The sequence below is a fragment of the Grammomys surdaster genome, unplaced genomic scaffold, assembly GCF_004785775.1.
Source record: "Grammomys surdaster isolate TR1022 unplaced genomic scaffold, NIH_TR_1.0 199, whole genome shotgun sequence".
In the NCBI taxonomy this organism is placed as follows: Eukaryota; Metazoa; Chordata; class Mammalia; order Rodentia; family Muridae; genus Grammomys; species Grammomys surdaster.
The window spans coordinates 734,271-740,270 of record NW_021604644.1 but is presented as its reverse complement, the minus strand read 5'-3'; the positions used below and the strand labels follow the sequence as shown (position 1 = coordinate 740,270).

Genomic DNA, 6,000 nt, shown 5'->3' with positions numbered 1-6,000 from the left:
GAGCGGGAGCGCGGGGGTCTGGCGGGCTCCCCGGCCGAGCCGCCGCGCCCTCCTCCCCGCAGGCCGACGGCCGCCTGCGCGCGCCGCGGTGCCCCGGGAGCCCGGCCGGCCTGCCGCGTACAAAGCGCCGGCGCGCGGGCCTCGCAGACGCGCTGGAGCTCCTGGGACGGGAGCTTGGAGCACCGGGCCCGGGGCTCAGGGCCCGGGAGCTCTTGGGGGAAAAAACCCCCGCAGACCCCGCGGAGCTGCAGTCCTCACATCCCCACTGTGTGCAGGGAACTGCGCTCGCCGCTTTTCAGTACTTGTCTCCATTAAGACTCCTTGCCTCCTCCAGTCCGGTTCAGAGGTATAAAGGGCTGGGTTCCTCCTTCAGAGGATCTTAGGAGGAAATAGTGCATCACATCCCTGCCCGACTGACCTTGGGGAAGCTCCTTTACTCTGAGGCTGCTGGGTTGATGTTTCTATAATGGGGGAGTGGGGTGTGATGTAATACCCACCCCCAAGTACTATTGTGAAAGATAATGTGTGTCTGCTGATAGCTAAAATTAAGCACTTCATGTCCCAGGCCCTAGGTCCTAAACAGTTGGCTTGAATTATTAAACCATCGCACTGGCATTGATAGCTCGGGCAGTCTGTAAATTTCAGGAAGAGTTTTTATGTTGGAGTAAGAAACAAGAATTTGGTCTCCTGTTCTGATTATTGAGAATGATGTTTTATTGCTATGATAAGTACAGAATGTTTTACGGTACTTAGGAGAATGGCTCTAGGGTGAAGACACATATTTTCACACATTTAAAACTGGAGCTGGAGAATAACAGGGCCTGAGTTGTGTGGGGATTTTAGAGAGACTGTGAGTGTGTAGTTACTCAGGAAATCGTTGAAAGTTAATAAAATAGTTCCTGAGTTTAGGATTGAGGACAACTATGAGAGTTTGAGACCAGAGAGGGAGAAAAAGTATTTCGAAAACTGGAGAAAGATGGGGTCATCTGCTTACTCTCCTCACAGCTGCATCTCTGAGGCAGGTCCATTCTGTGGAGGTAGCTGGAGAGGTCCGGAAGATCAGAAGTTGTCTTTACTCCTGCAGCTGGGTGAAAGCGTTCAGATTCCGTGCAGAGCCTGTCGTTGTTAAGGCTGGAAAAGCATTACACGTCTTAGGATTCAGTAGTGCCTGGTAGTATGTTTCAGGAGATGAAGATAGCAAACAACCCCCAAGGTTGATAAGATGCTTAACATACCAGGGGCCAAACTGATGAGAAGAAGGGGGGGTGGCGACCCTTCCTCACTTAAGTGTCACAGCGGGATTGAAGAAACTTTTGAGTTTCAGTTTGGGATGGGGAGAACTGAAAAGGCTTTGTAGCCTGAGTTTAAAAAAATGAGGAAGACAGGAAATATCCTGGGGCTGCAGTAGGGGGAAGGGCAGTAAGGAAAGGAACTGGACGCTTCAGTTCACGCTCTGCTGGAAGCATGGCAGGACTCTTCTCAGAGAGGCACCCTGCCTTCTCCCAATTTCTTACCCAGTGTCACCTTTCTGGTGAGTGAACCCGACAGACTTCTTGGATAAAGGAGTTTTGTTTTAAATTAGGATTCAGAAGAGGATTTTGGGGTACACAGAGAGAGGGTAACAAATAATGCACAGTGGGAAGAGCAAGTGCTCTGGGGGAGATGGACACCTGGAGCCTCATCTATTTCCCAGCTGTCACTCACCTTTGTGATTATGGTATGTGAATGTGAGAGAGAATATGATTTTTCCCCCCAAGTAGTTGGCAGGGAACTCAAACGGCTATAGGACATTCATTCATTCATTCATTCAAAAAAGTCTCCAGAGTGCCAGTCCTTTGCTGAGTCATGCTACATGCCGAGATGAGTCAGAAATTATATCTTTCCTTAGGAGTTTCCCATTCCAGAGAGGGAGATTGTCACAAAGGGCAAATTACAAAACACGTGGGAAGTGCTACTGGTTGATGTTTATGATGGACAGTGTGCTTGCAGAAGAGTGGCTCACCTCTTTTCCTAGAGACTCAAGCAGTATGCTTCAGTGGGATGAGTTTGAGCCCGGTGGCAGAAATTCCAAGTGTTCCGTGACCCCCTGCCTTTTATCTCCTCCATGTTACCAAGTCTCAGCTGTGACATTCTCGCTCTTAAAATGCAGCAGCAGTGTACATAGAACTTGTAAGCTACTGGTTCCGTAGCGTCCAGAGGATGTTCTACAGTAGTTGAATGAGTGAATTATTAAGTAGACAGCTAGCAGGAGAAGAGAATAAATAATGAACAGCAGATACAGAAAAGCCATAGCTGGGTAGCAAAACATCAAGTTTGGTGATCAGCATCCAGCAGAGATGACTGGAGGTAGAGCAGTTGATAGAACAACCACAAGACTAGATCAAATCTAGGGCTTACAGATATGCAACTGCAATCTACCTGGGAAGCCCCATTGAGGTAGTCAGCTGGAATTTCCAATCACGGGTCCCAGGAGCCATGGGATCGTCTCCTCAGGTAAAAGAACAAACAGTAGCAGATAGAGAAAGAACATACTCAAACTGGGAGTTCACAGCAGTCAGCTGGAGTTCCCAACTGGGAGATTCCCAGGCCAGAGGGTCCTCCCCAGAGGATCCTCCCTATCTGCTCCATGGATGACCATTCTATGAATGGACGTAGAGCTTCAAGTTCAGTTAAGCTTTTGCAAACAGTTTATCTCCTAACTGTTCTCAAGGACAAAATGTGCATAATACCCACAGTAGCTTGCTGTTTTGCTTGTTACAGAGTTGGGGAGCCAGCCTTCCCCAGGAGCAGGACTCTCGGAGGAGACAATGGAGGGCCTCCTCCCACGCCCCACCAGTCAGCTTTCACCAGACTTAAGCAGCACAGGACAGTTAGCCAGTATAATAATGTATGCCACACTGTCTAAACTCATTTTGAAGGAAAGCTGTTACATATAACTAGGTGTATAAGCATTACTTTAGGCAGGCTTTAGGACAGTTACACGGGAGCTGAGGAGTTACACAGAGACTGGGTCTGTTAGGATAAAAGGGGAAACTGAATGGAGCTGGGGCAAAGATCACAGGTGGAGGAAGTCCGAAATAAGCTAAGCCACGAGAAGGTAGCAGTTTTTAAAGGCATGAAGGTGAGTTTGGTTTGACTGGATTGAAAGACACAGTAGGTGGGGCAGATGGAGGAGGCGCTCATCGTCAGGCAGGATACCGAAAAGCCCTGAGTGATGCATGAGGAGCTTGGACTTGTTTTATTACTAAGGAAGTAGAAGAGATGTCACAGGGTACAAGCAGGGTGTGCCATGAGCACTGTGCTTTAGGACTGTCTCTCTTGCGGTCCTATAGGGAGGGACACAGTGCATTTGGGAGACCAGTTGGAGGTTAAGGTCTTACAGAAGTTATGAGTGGTAAGAACAGGGGAGATGGAAGTAGACACTGAAGTAAATTGTAGAATGGAGTTTTATCAATGTTGCACACGTTAGAGCACATGCTGAGGTTCTTGGCTTGGGAAGCCCCCTGGCTATGTCCGAAATCACCAGTCGTAATGAGACTTGTAGACATGGGGGAATAATTAGTATGGCTTTAGCTCTCAGGAGAGTTGGTAATTTCTGACGTACCCATATGGGGCAGTAATAGAGGAGGTTGGTATGGAAATGTCAGTATGTCTGAGCAAGCACTGAGCATCTACTGTGTGTGAAAGATGTGCAGAAAGTGTCGTTCCCCCTTGACAGAGCAGGTGGATTGCAGCGTGGAAAAATTGTGAGAGGCGCTGTGGTAAGAGCTGAGTACTTGATAGCCCTGGGCTAGAGTAGATCTGAGAGTCAGTCTTCTGATGTGGGAGTGAAGGAGAGTGTCCTGGCTAAGACAAGAAGCAGGATGGTGTGGAACACCCCCAGAAGGGCGCCTTCTGCATGTCAGAAGCAGTTCCCGAAGGGGAGGCTTTAATAATGAATCTAAAGGCACGCCAGGGGCGCCTGGGCGGGGTCTGCTTTAGGATGGAGCTGTGGAGGAGAGGAAGGGAGGGACCAGGACTTTTAAGATCACTCATCTAGTTTAAAGTGGGGTTTGTGTAAGTGGGAGGACAGGGAGGAGTGTGAGGAGAGGGGGCTTGCCTTAAATACAAAGCTCATCCACTTGCAGTCACACTCAGACACAGATGGCAAAAATAAGCACCAAGTTCTATGGCTGCCTGGAGAGTAGGGGCAACACAGCAGACGAGGCAAGGGTGCCAAGCCTCTAAAAGGAAAGGAGGAGAGGAGGAAAGGGCGGCAGGTGGCTGTCCCAGGCAGACAAGTTTGAGCCTGTGAGCATAGTACAACAGCCTCAGTCATCATGGGTCTCTGAAAAGCTGCCTACTTCCTTTAGGGCTTTCCTGGAATTATCAAGAAACCAGAAAACTATAATTTCCTGATTAATCCTTTGTCAAAAAGATATTTTGGACAGCAGAACATGTAGCTGTAATTAGTAAACAAAACAACAACAAAACAAATGGCAAGCAGGTGTGTGGCTACATGAATAGCAAATATGTATCAAGTGCCTGCTGCATGGGGCAGTCTTCAAGTCGCTGGAGAACTGACTGCTGGCTTTATCTACTCTACCTGGAATTGCTAAATGTATAAAGGTAAACCTGTATAAGGCCTTAAAGCAGGAAGGACTACTTGTAGTGCCAGGATCATTTCATTCTACTGCACAGTATTTTATCTCACTGGTCCAAAGCCCTCCTAGCTTAATGAACAATCAGAAAACGCTGTCTGTGTGTCTTTGGCAGTGGGCTGTGGAAATTAATTTGCAGAGGAACGACTGCTAATCTGGACGGCCCTCCCTGGATAGGACTTAGAGAACACCTGCTTTAGCTGTAATTTAGAGGTGAGGAGCTGACAGGAAGGAAAGGGGACTTGCTGCATGTCACAAAATAAGTGTCGGCGTGCCTTTACGTTTTCAGATGACACGTCAGTCAGCTTTCTGTCACTGTGCCTAAATTCTGAGCTAATTGGTTTATAAAAAGAAAAGGCTTGGGTTGGGGGCATAGCCGAGAAGTGGCATACAAGAAGCCCCAGGCTTAGTCCCTAGCAATGTAGTTGGCAACTGGTAAAGGTTATTTGGGCTTATAGTTTTTGTTTGTTTGAGACAGGTAGCCTTGGGTGGCCTGAAACTCACTAATTAGATGAAGCTGGCTTTGAACTCATAAAGATCCACCTGCCTCTGCTTCTTGAGTGCTGGGCTTAAAGGTATGTGCCACAGGCCACATCTTTTTGAGGTCTTCATTCAGTTGGCCCTGTGGTTTGGGCCTGTGGCAGGGCAGTGTGGCATGAAGGAAGTATGTGGCAGGGCAGATTGCTTATCCTAGGCCAGGGAGCAAAGAAGATAAGGAAAGGGCTGAAGTTCGGCTTCCTCCTCACATGCACTCTCCCTGTGTCCTGAAGCCACCTCACTAGATCCGCCTCTGAATGGTTCCAGTTCTTCCTGAGAATGTCACTGGGCACCAGGCCTCAACACAAGGGGCTCTGGAGAAAGAGCACTTATCATCTAAATCACAGCAGATGGGATGTCGAGGGAAGGCTTGAGAATACCTCAGAGAAAAGGGCACCTTAGTGGGAAGACGTGGGGAACGAGCTGGAGATAAACCATGACCTTTCAGCAGCAGCCCCCGACCATGTTATCTGGTCCCCAAGAAGCCCTAACTTGTGCTAAGTCTTAGATTTCTCATTTGTGAAGAAAGAAAGTTTGGATGGGGTCATTTTCATTTTCAAGTTTTTAATATGCTAGGATTTAGGTTATTTCAAAGAATGATTTTCAAGGTGATGAATTCGGAGATAGAATGTAAAGGGAAAATAGGAACTACCCTTTACTTTTTAAGGACAAGCTAACCTGTTGGGAGGCTTCCATGGGAGATGCATGCTGTTTCCCTCAGCCCACCCACTACTTCCATGTAGAATGTGTTAGTCCTTTATGTCTCCCAAGGTGTGATCCTGTTTTGTTCTGATGCCCATTTGTTTCTAGTGAACATTAAGGT

At 47.9% G+C, this 6,000-nt stretch overlaps 1 protein-coding gene across 3 annotated transcripts in view; it reads left to right on the top strand.

Annotated features, from left to right (window-relative positions):
- The window catches only part of LOC114623554 (tomoregulin-1), a 122,116-nt gene that overhangs the window by 709 nt on the left and 115,407 nt on the right, over positions 1 to 6,000 (top strand). The gene's annotated exons all lie outside the window — the stretch shown is intronic.